This window comes from Sinohyriopsis cumingii, unplaced genomic scaffold (assembly GCF_028554795.1).
Source record: "Sinohyriopsis cumingii isolate HCF-2022 unplaced genomic scaffold, ASM2855479v2 utg000426l, whole genome shotgun sequence".
NCBI lineage: Eukaryota > Metazoa > Mollusca > Bivalvia > Unionida > Unionidae > Sinohyriopsis > Sinohyriopsis cumingii.
Genome location: NW_028315897.1, coordinates 7,631,377 through 7,648,318, shown reverse-complemented (window position 1 = coordinate 7,648,318; position 16,942 = coordinate 7,631,377). Strand labels below are relative to the sequence as shown.

Genomic DNA, 16,942 nt, shown 5'->3' with positions numbered 1-16,942 from the left:
ACCTATCTACCCTCGACCAACCTACCTAGCTACCCACATACATACATACATACATACATACATACATACATGTATACATACATTATTACGACTCAAAGGTCTTAATCTAGGTAATATAAAAGATCGAAAGCCATAAGTTTTTGTAAAATATAACAAATTATATATTTCCCTAGTGTACAAAATTGAAAATTTAAAAATTAAAAAATCATTACATCCTAATCAAAACTAAACAAAAGAATACAAATGATTCAGCTTCAATATGTTACAATTAGAATGAATAATGAATTAGAATGAATAATGAATTAGAATGAATAATATTTCAAATAAACAATAGTTATATCCCCTTTACCTGACGGACGCCACAGTTAATATTTTCTAACAATAATATTTGTTTTGTGACATTTTCCATTATAAATAGTTCTGGGTTGCCTACAAGATAGCATTTGTTTCTAAAATTATAATAAAGAATGTGGTAAACATTAGGTATACTATACTATTCTACTGGATAATTCCAAGACTCAGGCTAAGATAAGTATGCTGACACTAATAATCTAAATACTTAATCAATACTCATAGGACAAATACTATATATGTATTATATGATCACCAAAATCAAAACAGCTTCAGTCAGCATAATCAGGTACAACACAAACTTTATTTGGGACAAGATCAAGTCCAAAAATACATAACATTTACTAACTAAGAATAAAAAACCCAGCAAGCAATACAAAATAACAAATACTTGCATAAATAAATACATACATGCATACATGCATGCACGCCTACACACACACAAGCACGCACGCACGCACGCACACGTATATACATACAAACACAAATACATCCATACATACATACATCTATACATCCATGCATGCATACATACATACATACAATCATACATACATACATATATACATACATACTTAAATACATGCATGCCTACACACACGCACGCACGCACTCGCGCGCACTCGCGCACACATACATGTATACATGCATGCATGTATACATACATAACATGTATACATGCATACATACATACATACATACATGTCATTCATAACTGCATTTTTTGCGTCAATAATCACCTGAAGATGTATTTACTATTAAGATCACGTTGATCTTATGGATTAAACTACCTTCATTCTTTGTAAAACATTAGTTCTTTTTGAACAATTACAGGAATGGAAATAGTGAACTACAATCAAAAGTGCACAAGTGCTCTATATTTTAAAATTATTATTTTGCCTGAAACAGAATTTTGTTTTTAAAACCCAAGCTGTGACATGTTAATATGGTATTGTTCTCACTGCATATGACAAATGTTTATATATAAGAAAATATTGAAGTATAATATCATTCGTGAAAGCTAGATATCACGCAGAACCGACATTTGCACATTTGAACAAATGTGATGGTAATTAGCTTAAATAATAGGATAATCAGCTGGACGGGAAACATACGTTGTATCTTCCAATTCTCATTATAAACAACCATTGATATAATTGTAAGTTGTCGGTAAAAGGACACAGTAGTCAAGTGTTACTTCTTTTAACGAGAAGGATTTTTGCATTTTAATCAGTATCTTTACGTTTATGTCTCCCACCGTAACTTTGAAATCATTCAACATTAAAGGAACTGGTGGGATTGCCCTCAAACTTTTTTTGATTGTTTTGTATAAGCCTATATGCAATATATAACGATAATATTTATATGCATAATTCCATCTCCCCATTATCCGGGCTTAATTATAATCACCGTCGATTGAGTACTTCGACATAATTCAATTATGACATGAGTTTCTCTTTCACCGCAGAAACAATTTTGTCGTGCTTAAAATCTACAGCATTAATATAATTGAATATCAAATTTGTCAATAATGAACGAGCTAAAATTGTGAAGCTATATATAAGTTATTTTACAAAGAACCTGTGCTTATGTTGCGGAAATACAAACATAAACCAAACCTACGAAACATACACTATTACACACAAAGGTAGTAAGTGCTTATAGAATAAGTGCAATATATATATATATATATATATATATATATATATATATATATATATATATATATATATATATATATATATATTGTTGTACTTTTTGTAGCTGCCTGTGCCATTACGAATATTCCCCTATCATTCGTGAGTGATTTCTTCACGCAAGATCTCTTATGTTAGGCCTTGTGCAATTTTCAAGAATATCTTGTTCATCCTTTATGAAACCTTCTTATTCAGGTTCTGCTTAATTCAATAAAAATGCATGTATGCCTCGTTTGCTTTGTAATCTGTGAAGATAAGTTTATATGTTGGCGAGTCAACGATGGGTGGCCAGACTGGCAAATCATCCGCTTTATACGCTTATGGCACATACACTATCAAAACATTGTTTCGATTATGGAATGCCAACCAAGATTAATAAAAAGGTAAGAAAGCCTATATACATACCTTTTCAATAAAAGTACGAGGGAACATCACTTAATAACTCCCTTGTAATCATCGGACAGAGCTTCTCAAACACAAAATACAAACGAACTATTCAACAATTTTAAACCGGAACATTTTTACAAGGATAACAAGTTGTGGAGTCAAACTAAACTTGCAATCACCTATGCATATTATGGTGTAATTTGGATATGAATCGTGTAAAATATATTTTCTACAATCCATAGACATAAGCTAAACAAAAATGTGTAGTACCCATTTTGAGAACATTGAATTGTTGGTCCCTAATATAAATGTAGCATATAATTAGCCTCAAATGATTTTTTTGGGTTGCCCATTAAAAATGAATTGCATTGTTTTGTATATCTATAGTATTTCTTTAACATTTGGTCTATAACTGTGAATTGCAATGAACTATAAATAGACGATTTATTTATTCACGTGTTATATATTATGATCCTTTTTCAAAGTTACATTGGATGATTAAGTCAGTTGCATTTTGTTGCGACGTATATCAAGTGAGATGTGTTGTGACATAATTCAAGCACGATGTATTGCAACTTAGAGTTGAAGTAGAGCCGTGGAGACGTAAATAAAGAGAGATAAGTTGCATTCCTTTTTTTCTGTTTACTTGTATTGTTGCTATTTTAATATCAGTCTGCAGATGTATTTGATGTTGTGAATATTTACATTTTGAGATTAATCATTTCGTGGATTTTTCATTAGGATTACAAAGTGCTGATTGATATTGGACTAAAATATTAATTTGCGGATTAATGTGAACGTGGAAGTCTGGACAATTATATTTCGATACATTAATACCGATGGTGAATCGGAATATTTAAGAATATTCGTACATTAACATATTTTAGGCCTTTTAATTTAGCCGGAACACTATTTTTGTTCTGACTTGTGATATCGATGTTTTTGACTGTTTATGATTTAATTCATAGTAATGTAAGATTGTCTGTAATTTTCATTTTATAACGTCGGGATGTAAATTATTTATTAAGTTATGCAAAGCTATGCAAAGCTTGTTGGGTTTTGCTTCTTTATGTCACATAGTTTAGGACCACATTGGCGTAGCAGAAAGTGGGAGCTTATCCCGGGTAGGAATTACTATAAAAAGTTTCGTGGCATTTCTGTATATTCTTGAAAATGAATTTCACTTCTTTTCGAAATTTTCTTAGCCGAAGGTATTTCAATTTCATACGTTGGGAAAACGTTTAGTGAAACCTATAAGTTTTCACAATGTCGTCTGAAGTGGTAAACTTTCTTTATGAACCGATCAACGAAGGATTCGACTCTTTAAAAAATGCCGATTTGCTGAAGCCTGTCAGATACTATACTACTTATTATGCAGCTTTGGTAAAGCGGAAATGAAACATAATTTGATACGGTATTGGCGGAAAAGTATATGTTTGATAAAGTGCTTTGGATTTAATTAGTCACTTGACTTCGGTTCTGAAAAGACATTAAAATAACTTACATTAAAAAACCAGATGGAAATAGCATTAGAAAACTTCGGCTGCAGAAATGAATGATGAAAATTAAAATGTAAAAAGGAGAAATAGAGAGACATTTTCAAATGAAGAAAGAAGAGAAGGATATTCAGTTTAAGAAAGAAGAATCAACAGAGAGAGAGACATTCAAAAACGGAACGAGAACGAGAAATTCAAATTCAAATTTAGAGAGAAGAAAGAGAAAGAGATTAATTTGGGACAAAGTTCTTATTCCGCATTTGATATTAATGTAACAATGTTTAAGATTTGGCGGTTCTAACTTCTGAACATTATTTTACTTGGTTCCCATATAAGCCTAATTTTACAGTTGTGTACACATGAAATGCTTATTTCTGTATTTGTACTGAGTTCACTTTTTAGAACGGATGTTAGTAAAACCATCTATATGTACGTTCGTCCTGAGTGCGTTCGAGGTTAGCCACTCAGGAATTTGTATATTTTATATCTGCTCGCCATGATGTCAGGTATTCATTTAATATGCCAATGAATATTTTGTGACAACAAGATGTTACTTTGCATCCTAGTATATGACAAGATATAATTTGATAAGGAGTTACAACCGGCTGTTTATAAGAACTGTCATTCATCTTAATTGTATCATTCATTAAACAGGGTGAGCAATACTGCTAGTGATACTATATGGATTGATATGGTTTATTGAATCAAAATCTACTCATTAAAAAATATTACTGTGTTATATTAATGTTTGACATATTGAATGAGCTTGACATGTTTAAATGTTGGGGTTGGGGGGGTAATAAATGTGTCTGAAAATTCTAAATTCTAAGCTGACCCCAACCATGTTAGAAAGGATTCGTTGATAATTCAGTGAGTCTCGACTTCTCACCATCCTTTGATGCCGCTACTGTTTCTATTCAATGTATTCTTCAGTGACTGCATGCTTCAAAATTGCACATTGGATTTCCTCCATTGAAACATATTGCAAGGCATTGAATACATGAGACATTTATGACTCACCTGGTGCAAAAAATATTTGCTTACAATCGCTTCCCAGTTCTAATCATTTGTAGCTAGAATATTAAATAAATGCTCATTCGGGTCAGTCCTATACGCTACACCCGAGCATTACTGTGCTTTAATAATGCATACCATCATTTTAACATCTTCCTGAGGTCGTTCGAGTTTAGCATCTCAGAAATTTGTATAGTTTTATCTGATTGGAATGGATTGCAAGTATACAGCAACAATGCCAAAAATTAGTTTTGAGAACAAAATATTATTTTGTATCATAGTGTATGGCAAGATATAATTTCATAACGAGTTACGGCCGATTGTTTATATGAAGTGTTCGTCATAAGCGTATCATTCGTTAAACAAGGTGAGTAATGCTGCCAGCGATATTATATGGATATGGTCATTCCTATGGTTTTGTTGAATTGAAATTAGCAAGAGATTGCAATTATATTAACTTTAATTATTGTTTAACATATTCATTGAGCTTTAATTTGTTTTCTAATTTCGTTAATAATACATACCTGCATTTTAACATCAGTATTAAACATCATTTTGTTTTGATTTTTAAACATGATAAAATGACATTACATTGGAAACATTAACTGAAAGTATGACTGAAATATTTCTGAGTTATTGTCATAGTTACAAACATAATTGTGATGAATATTTAATTAACATTATTTGCATGACCATTCTCCTTGATTGATGATATAAATTTGACGTACCTGACTATTATCATATTTTGCTTTCCTGATTTTGTGACGATCATAATTGGCAATATGGATGTTTATTCAAATTTAACTTCAACATCTGACTTGTTTATGAATTTGATGGAATTTTAAATGACCCACATAATTGGTAATGTGAAATTAGTATATATAGGTTTTGTAAAAGAAAGTCTATATTCCAATTTTAATATAATTCATTAGGAATATATGATCAGAGTTTTTAGTTATATTCAGAAACAATTAAAAAGCAGTCATATACTTATCTTAATTAATGTAATTGCAAACTGCTCGTGGATATTTTTATGACTGAAACATTATTATGGGATTATTTGTGAATTCATTCAACATAATTCTGGAGTATGCCATTGTGATGCCTAAATACTAATAGTACGTCCGTACATTCAAAGCTATTGGGACATCGGTATATTAAATATTGGAATTCATTCGGAGTAGTCAATATGTTTTTTGAGCTAATGATTTGCGATGTTTTGGAATTTAATGTATAATATTATAAATTAAACATTTTTTTAATTTTCGTTTGCTTTGATATATAAATTATTTGTTTATTTTACTGCACATGTTAGTTTCGCTTCTTTTCGTTATTTAGTTTACAGCCAAAGAGTAGATACAATATTGTATCCCAATTATGTCACCTAAATGTATTTTTCTTAGATTAATCGGATTTGTCAGCACAATGAAGTTATTGATACATGTTTATTCTGGAATTAATTAAATATGTAAAGATGTCCTTGGTATCGATTGTCCGTATGCTTACCTCATTTTAGTGCATGTTTTTCTCACCACTTGCTGCTATCTAAACTTGCTCGTTTCATATGGTGAAATAGAACTAACTTATGTATAGTCATTTAAATGCATAGGTTCCATATTCGCTGCTAAAACATTATATAAATATAATTTTCTATGATGGCGACATGATACTTCCATTTGACGCCGTTGACGATGAATAATATTAGCAAACTTTAAATTTTTCTTATGGTTTGAATTATCTTTGTATAAACCCTATTTGCTATCAAGTTACAACTTGGCCTTAATAACATTAATGAGGCAATCGCTTTACGAAATTGAGAGTATTTCAGTTCTAGAGATTAGTTTTTGGAACAGATTTTTAAGTCAGATTGATAGCTAGTTATATGGTTAGATGCATACGGTTTATAATGTGAATCGAGCCTGCTTAGGGAAATACGATTTTTTATATGCTCATTTTTTCACTTTAACTTTACATTGTCATAATCGGTCAGTGTTTTACGGTACTGCACTCAAGTGCACTACATGTTGCACTCACGTTTGCCCAATAGTGTACTAGGAACTACTTTGCAAACAAATGTACACCCGCATAATAGGCGCTTTATGTTTTGGTTGATTAAATTTGTTTTTGATTGAACTAAAGCAGATGTTTCGTGGACTGCCAAATACCAGCTGCTTTGCCAAATTCCGCGTTAAATTTGTTTTGAAACAATGTTTGGATTCTGGCTAGTTATAGACGCCAGACAGGGTTCTTACAAATAACATGCAAGTGACAAGGTTTAAACTGTTTTCTTTAACTGATAATAAGAATGGTAAATCATATAATTACAGTTTTACATCCTGCATTTCCTCAAAGTGTAATTTCTTATTTCTGCAAATCCGAATAACATGATCCATATCATGTGTTCTCAAGCTGGGTTACACATTTGGAAATTTTACTGTAAACTCAAATATATTCCAAGTGCATTACGTCTTCCTTACTGCACTCAAAATGAAATACGCATTATATTCCATAGCGTCTTTTAGATAATTGCAGTTGAAAAACATATTTTCCCACATTATGATTTCAAAGAGAAATACACTTGCAGATGTCAACATACTGTTGAAATCCGATGTAATATATGTATAATTGGCACATATAAATCCAGTCCATAATCAGGAAGTTTCGTACGATCGACATAAATAACGAAATATATTCAATTCAGATAAAAGGAAAAGTTGTTGCCATGCGCGTTCATTCACAATATGACTCCAAAATTCAATTTTAATTAGACCAAAACGAAATTAACATTCGAAAGTTATACCTAGCGCGCGACTAAGTTTAAGTTTATCTGGGCGGAGTTATATGCGCATTAACATTGTTGTTGTTGTGTAATGATGAATCTGCGCTTGTGTATATAGTTTGGAATACGGCATACATTAAGTTACTTTGTTTCTAGCAGTATATTTTTGCTTATATAATTAGGTCTTAGGTGTAATAACAAATTGAACATATAATAAAAAGGTTACTGCATTTGTATAGAAAGATATGCATTCGTTTTTTCAGATGGGTATACTTCACTCCCAAGGTCGTGCAATATTTCCAACCGAAAAACTCGTTCATATTTTCCCATACAAATGCAGTAACCTATAAATATGAATGGCAGTAGGGAATACTACAATATGGAGCCCAGTTGAATTTTATTTTGCAAACTGTTTTATAGTTGTATTCCAGCACTTTCTCCATTTATGTTTCAGTGTTCGAAGTGTCAAGGATGGTCTCCTGGATTTGACTTCATTCCAGGTTTTAAATGCCAGTGTGGTGCTAGCAAATGAAAGGGTGAAAACCTAATGGTACTACAGTTGTTTGTAGGACTGAACATACATAGATATTATACATTAAAGGGCTGACATAATAATGTAATAATATTATATATGTAGATGCAATATATATGCATTTATTTAAGAGTGATCAAATTAGTCTACTTTTTGTATAACACTAGTTTATGCGATGTCGATAACATATAGATATTCATATCATATGAATTTAAATAGCCAGCAAATGCATTACTGTTTACATACATTTATTCCATTTCTAAACTAAGCAATTTATTGTTGTTAAAGTAAAAATACGTTAGGTCCTTGCAGTCATTACCCGTGTTAACTGTAATGAAATGTATTACATAAATGCCTCGAAATCTCTGGCGAAATAAATGAATATATATAGCTTTCTTCCCTAATTGCAAGCATAGATTGTAAAATGTTCATCAAAACAAATAAACTAGCCGGGTCATTGGACGGAATAAAAAATATAAAAAATTATCAGAGAAATGAATTAATCTATTGTCATTTATCTGACTTAGCATATAGTGTTGATTTTCAAAGCGTTGTTATTATGCACGATTGTGAGGAAGCTGAAAGGCCAATAAATTCGTCTGCGTAGCAAATACAGCATTATGAAACAGCCCACTCATAAATATTCCTAGAGTAGACAACGTAAAATTTAATAGTCCACTAGCTTCCCAGATGTCACCATGATATGTGATAAACCTGTTCTACTATAATGCAATAAGCTAAACCTGTTCTACTAGACTGCAATAAGCTATGAGGTATTTTGACCCTGGCCTATATCATCATATACCTTTCAAAAGTACGAAGTAGCATTGCAACGGTTATATAAGCTAATACTATCCAAGGTAGTAATTTTTCAAAAGGTTTATATTATTTATATAGATACAAGTTTATTAACACTTTAAACAGGAATGCTTGGCTTAATCTGAATTATTTAACCTCTTTATTTTCAAGTTGACGGGAGGATCAGTGCATGCGAGTGAACAGAGTATGACAACGGAGACTGGATTATTTGCAAACAAAACTATTCTTGCTATATAAAGAAAGCAATGAGTCATGACCCGTTAATTTGAGAAGTTAAAATTGTTCATCATGAATTTTTCTTAAGATGTTTTTGTTGTGTTATTAATTAGGGGTTTGATTGTGTTGAAAATATGTATTTTTATTGAAATGAAAATTATAGGATAGCAACCTTGTAATTTTGAATTTGACAATATTTATACTTAAAATATAATTTTATAAAATAATTTTAATTTTAATTTAAAAGATTTTAATTTTAATTTTAATTTTATCAAATTTCGTCATCGCATATATACTTTTAAAATCATTTCAGTGGAGCCAGTCAAATATATGTTTTAGACAATAACGCATTAGATAAGATACAGCGAACGTTCTGGCCAACGTAAAATATATGCAATTGTCCCAAGCACCACACAACAAACGTGTTAACTAATTATGGTAGATTTTACTGCCGCATAGTGTAATGTTCGACCAGTAAGAGATCGCGTGAGAGAAACTAACTTGATATAACTATCTGCATTCATTGCAGGCAGTTATTTTCATGACGCTATAGTTGTGCGTGATTGGCATTCTATATCATATTTTAGAAGGCCGTTTATCTGGAAAGCTATCATTTGTTTCTTATACTGGATCATTTACTAAACTTTTTGAATGCAACATTTATCACACTGGCTCCATCCATATAAGCATCATTGTGTATACATGAGCATAACATTATGTAATATTGTTTTAGTCTGGAATAGACGTTTTAGAGTTTGTTTAATTGTTATATATGAATGATTAAGCTGTCTTTGATTAAGCTTGATTTAAAGGACCGTTTGGCAGATTTAGAATAATTAGATTTATTTTAACAAGCAATAAAAAGTAGTGGCTTAAAATGCAAACGATAAAGTGAAAACACTTTAGAAAACTGATATAAACTTAATTTGAAATTGTCATTATTTGAAACGTTATAATTGGAAGGTTTATATGAAATTATTATATGCGTGAAATAAGGCAAGAATATTCTAGAAGTAGAAAATGTATATATATTATAAATTCTATGCTCAATACTAAAATATACCAGGTTAATAACCCACTCTTTGCAACTGGACAACTGTGTCAGTTCTGACTGTATTCCATACTGTATCCACAATTAATCGGAAATAATGCATTGTACGATTTTAGATTATTGCAATGTTTTTTCCAGTAATCTAGAAAACATTACTTTCGAGCACAAGTTCTTCAGCGAGTTGAGACTGATGATATGTGTTTTTCGAGCACACGTTCTTGTGTTGCTTCTTTTCTTTTGGAGCATCGTTTTATTGTGTATTATATGATTTATATGCTGACCATTTTATCAACGCTGCAGTTTTAATGTATTGAAAGTATGCTATGTTTCTTTGTAGCATTTGCAGTATAAGAAGTCATAAACAAAACACCTGAACAATACCTTGATTCAGAGGTGAGTTGCCAGAAGATATTGGAACTGATAGCATATTTTTACTTTTATAACGATTCTTAATGAAATGATGCATTATATGTGATCTGTAATTAAGACTAAAAGCACAATGTAACCGAGTTTTTAAACTGAGAGACAAGCCAAGTGTTTTGTTTATATATATATATATATATATATATATATATATATATATATATATATATATATATATATATTTCTTCTGATAGGTTTAAAAGAAACGAATGAAATGTGATAAAGAGATAAATGTACTTATCATGTCAAAGAAAATGTATAATACTACACTCAGATCGATGCATACATGCACGTATGATATATATATATATATATATATATATATATATATATATATATATATATATATATATATATATGGAAGGACAACAACTCATGGTGTTAGAACGAGTTCAAGATGGGAAAAATATCCTTGTTAAAATTAAATGTATAGTGTTGTCCTCTTACTGCTAGACTATGATCTTGTAAAGTATTCGTGATATATTCTCACTCGCTGGTTGATATTGGCTACGATTTAAATATTGCCCAATTTAAGACACCGAACCTACGTATATGAATTTCTCTATAGAACATAGTATGAGACTTTACATGGGTAATAGTGTGCCTACACGAAATAAGACTACAGTCTGCAGAATGGGTCGCACAGTCCATCTCAAGCAATGAACTTTACTTAATCATATTTCCACCTGATGAGATGGGTATTTTAACCCTATCTAGCATTTGATAATTTCACTATGCTTGTGATTTCCTAGATTCTCCCGTGCCAATATTTTCAAATGTCATACATGCAGCCTAGTCTATAATGGCACATACTATAATCAAGTAAAGAGACTTCTGGTGTTTCTGTCCTGACATTATATGATGTAATTATGCATTCAGTTCTACAAATTATATATTTAAATTATTTAACATGTTTCAATGCGCATAATTCCTCTAACAGACTGTATTTTAAGGACGTCTGTACAACTATTTTACTATAATATTCTTCTTATGCTAAGCTTGCAATTACCAATAAGTAGCATTATATTATGCCAGAGTGTAAGAATGGACATCAACAACCATGGAGAACACAAAATAAAAAGAGTAAAATATACTATTTCTTACTTTTCGTTAGCATAACCCACATATATTTTGTTATATCGCTGTTGTTATATATCTTGTCGTTCTTGACTTCCCTGTGCAGATAATGGTTCAAAGCGAATCTTTTTTCTTCAACTCTTACACCTTAAGCCAGTGCTGGTTAAAACGTAAATCGTTACTACTGTTTATGAAACCAAACAACTGTCGCAATTTTAGTGTGAAAAGTGGAATCTTGAGAAGTATAATACAGTGGAACGTCGATTATCCGTCAGGATGCGAGACAGAGACCATGACGGATATGAGAATAGACAGATAATGGAATATGTAGATTAAAAATATTATATAATAGACCTGGTCATCAAACAAATCATACTATCTACCTATGTACATACCTGTCTAGTATCCATGTCTTTATTGCAAATCATGCACTGCAATAAAATTACGGTCATTCATTTGAAGTCATTTCGCTTTATATCCAACCATGTTGATAAAAATTAGTCGTGTTTTCACACACAGTTTATATATCTTTTCGCTATATCGAAATCAACGGAGCAACATTCAGCTAAAACTCCATTATATCAAACTTTAAATGGTGTGTCGCTTGATCATGTGAAAAAATAACGCATCCATTATGAAGGTATTATATAAAGCAGTCGTTTAACTTTCATGACGTAAAAATAATTCGTCTCGACGATACTAGACTAAACATTATGCTTCAATATAAGGCAAGAAGTCCATACAAAAGACCATGTTAAATTATATAAAACTTTAAAATATTTCACAACAGATGATGAATAATATGCTACACTCACAGTAATTCTTAAGGTGTTATTTTTACCATGATACTATTCCACTTCTTTTTATCCTTTGAACTCTGTACAGTACTTTACTATACTGCCTTATACAGCCTGACCATATGTACCAGATTATACGGATATTCGAACCAGCTTTGTACGCAAGTGGATACATTATCATAATGAAAAATGTATTTTGACTTGTACTGTCTTTCAAATTCATTTCATGTAACCTTAAATATTATTTTAAAGACATGTCACGGTATTTTTAAAATATTGTAAGGTCGATGGAGAACTGCAGACAAATCCCATCAAAATAAAAAATACCGCAGTGTTTTATCTGATTATATCGAGTTCCTGTTAATGCGAATTGTATTCGTTATCGGTGTCCGAAAGAATCATGGGGCATATGGATGGAGCGGGGTAAAATCGAAGTTAGCACTATGATCCTCCTCGACAAATAAAACTATTGGAACAATTTACATAGCATGAGTCATATTTGTATAGGAGTGATTGTGAATAATTATAATCGTTTTGATTGTTTTTAAGAAAACAATAAGTTGAAATTGCAACAATAGCAACCCCATACATCATCCTGATCGGTAACCCCAGTGTCGGTAATGGAAGCACTCATTTAAGAAATGGCATCAGATCTATCTAAACCTCGTAACTCCTGGAAAAGTCTATGCAATAGCCTGAAATTCCAGTAAAGACAAACCAATACGTAAAGGTATTAAACACTGTTTATCACTATCAGTAGGATTTGAAGCATTGCTTCATTTGCAATGTTGGCTTGAAAGCAAAGGTAAGTTTTATAGGCAATCGGCGCCACAGTTGTGCGCTTACAAAATTTCATATTATTCTCTTATTTAATAACAAAATGAAGAAAATAAAAAAATAAAAAAATGACAACCAAAACGTTAGCTGCATTTGTCACCTGCACAACAAGGTGAAACATAATCTCACATGCATTTTAATCCATATAAGTATGTTCAATAAGAATGATACCATCTGTTAGAACTATGAGAATGTATTGTTTAAGTTGCTTATATACCAGAAAATAAACAACACTTTTTTATGGTGGTGCTTAACTTCCTTTTCATAATAAAAATGACTTTTGTGAACATAAACTTTGTTTCCATATCAAGAATCATCTTCTCGATTTTTAGTGTTATATCAATATATACGTACGTCCTATCTTGACATTGTGTTTTTAAAAGCTTGGGTATTTTCTTCGCATTTGGCGGCAAAAAGTAAGTTGTTGTTTTTGTAAATATGAGTATGTGATTTAATATGTGTGTGTGTGTGTGTGTGTGTGTGTGTGTGTGTGTAATACAGATTGTACAAAGACAAAATATTTCACAGAGAAGAAACAAGACATGCGTGCTAACTGCGATGTTGAAAATTAATAAAGAATACATCATGTATTACTTTTTAATATTCTCTCCTCCTTCTCATACTTACATTATCACACCTTCATTCTCATACAACAATACCGATTTTATTTTTATAGTATAAATTTACAAGCTTCATAAAACAGTTTTTGCAATGCGCCTCAAATTATTCTGGAGGTAAGTACAACAGAGTTTTATCACAGGTATTATTGTCCAAATTAAATATAGTAAAATGATATTATTGTTTATATCATAAGCCTGTAATTCATTAGGTTGAGACCTGTACTGCCTACTTATGTACAATTTCAATAAAATTTGAAGAAGAAAGAAACACTGCAAATGAAAATATGAGCAAATCAGAAACATGTTTTAGTCAAAATATGGTCAAATCCGAAATATTTATGTTTCATCATCTGGACAAACCCCTAATCTGGATAAATTTTAATCTGGGTCTTCTAATAAAGTAACAATTTCAGATATTCTTAAAACATTGATTATTTAAAGAAAATAATACAGTAGTTGTTTTTAAGTACACATTGCATTGCGGTGCACTGTGAAAACATGGTTTTAAAACTTCACAAACAGTAACACCGGCAATTCGGAATATTATAGTTTACGTTCAAATTTATATTTAGAAAAGAGACACACGATCGAGGATGTAAATGTTGTCCCTCTGAAATACTGGGCCTATTTACCACTGTATCCGCAGATGTTTAAAAAGACATACTTAACAGGGAAAGACCGCTATGGTGGGATAGTGGTTAGAACGTCTGCCTCGAATCTGGAAACTCGCGGGTTTGAACCCCGGCCTAGTCATACCAAAGACTTATCAAATGATACACTAACAGCTACCACGCTTGGCGCTCAGCATTAAAAAGGTTAGTGCTAGGACTGACTGGCTATTATCAGAATAATGTGACTGGGTGGGACATAATGCTACATGTCTGAGGCACAAAGTCCCAGTGCTAGACATCACTATAAACTCTCACACTGCAGACATCGTAGCGATGTGATTGAAAATTGTATTCAAGCTACATTAAAAATCCAACATGCAGGCAAACACACAGCAGGGACAACATATTCTCTCCGATTATGATGTTAGAAACGGGGATGCCACCACCTCGCGCTCAGTAACATATAATGCCGGGGATACTGTTGATATTGTAAACATAGGGAAGCACGTTCCGAGAGGCTGCAATAGGCGAAAAGATATTAAACAAACAAGGTAACATAAATTATAATAGTTCCGTAAACAAACAGTTAATCACAGCATAGTGACAAGTACAGAGATCAGCACAATGGATAAAAAGAATACCGATTGTATCCGACCAAAGCGTCAACGTGCGTTCGACGAGGGATCATCTCAAGGCTACATAATCAATGGAAACCAGCACATGTACAAACTATTGTAAAACTTCATAATCTTACATTTAATAAAATTGTGAGACTTTCATAGCTATATCAGTGTGTGTGGGTGTGTGGGTGTATGTGTGTCTGTGTGTGTGTACATCATTTTTAAGGGTAATAACTCTCCATTCAAGAAAACGAATTAGCAAGCCTATGATCCTCCACCCTTTTCCCATTTTTTTGTAGCATGTTGGTATATGTTCATTATAATGCTGGCATAAACATACAAACTAATCTAGAGAAAGTTGGGGAAGGGACTCGAATACATAATTTACGTGCCGTACCAATATATATAGACGCGTTTATTCCTGTTTGTGCATGCATTTTACCTGGGTCCAATACCGCTAAGAACTAATAAAAGCTCTAACAGGTGCTAAGAAGCATTAGGAGGCGCCAAGGGGTCATCGAAGCTAGTCTTAAAGAAATTAAAATATGTTTTTTTTATGGATAACATTAATTGATATCATGACGACAGCAGCTCAAGACTGAAGAAAGACAACTCTTTGTGTTCAGTACGCTAAAACTACAAGCGTTATCGTTCATCATATAGGCGAGTTTATCAGAGCCATTATTGTTCATATACTTCATGAAAGAAGATTATGGTTATATGCTTCCCAATTGAACATTATAAATGAGTGACCCAGCTACTGAAACTTAGTATCATCCAAAATATTATGTTGCGGTCACTACATAACGACCAAAACCATGTGAGCAAATCAGAGCAAGTAAATACTTTTTTTCATTTGATAAAAAATTTCTAACAAACAACCAACAGTGATCAAGTATAGTATATTCCTGCACAACGTAAACTGAAAATATGAAGGCTTATTTTGTTACAGCAGAACAATATGGCAACCCAAACGTGGTTCAACGTTCTTTAATCACGCATTCGTCATAAAAGCTAAATATTGATATTAATTACGATATTTAAATAGGTTTCATTTGCATTCCACCTAAGGTATCAACGTACACATCGAAATAACCAGGAATGATAAAATGAATAAGTATTGGTTCAAACCTATTGACTTTCGCAAATCAAATGATATTTATATATCAAATATAAGGGTCAGTGAAGACAACGACATTGGAAGCTTACTTGTAAAACTGGTTGATATTCCCAACGGACAAATCCGTTGCTTATTCCTTAGTCGTTATTCCTGAGAATTAATGAAATGCACGTGGATATACTACAAATCTGCTTACATAATTAGTAGGTATATGGAAATTCTGGTTCAGTTGTCTATAAGAAAGGATATTTTGGCTCACTTGTCGCTGTACAGTATATTCTTGGCTCACCTATGTTTTTTTGTTTTGTTTGTTTTGCATAGGGGTTCTGGATCATTTGTCCCTGTAAATGGGGTTTCGGTTACAAATCAAAAGGAGTACTTGTTCTCTTTTTGGTTGGGATCAATACCCGGTTCTGGCGCAGTTGCCATTGATCGCTGTGGTAGTGGATGGGGGCTCTTCTTTACTTTGTTTTTTCATATTAGAGACGTGTTTGG

At 32.0% G+C, this 16,942-nt stretch overlaps 1 long non-coding RNA gene across 1 annotated transcript; it reads left to right on the top strand.

Annotated features, from left to right (window-relative positions):
- The first annotated feature begins 4,825 nt into the window (after window positions 1-4,825).
- Window positions 4,826-11,858, top strand: LOC149774135 (uncharacterized). The gene is made up of 2 exons (XR_016417015.1): window positions 4,826-8,274; window positions 9,226-11,858. It is a non-coding gene; the product is annotated as an uncharacterized LOC149774135 (long non-coding RNA).
- Window positions 11,859-16,942: the final 5,084 nt, after the last annotated feature.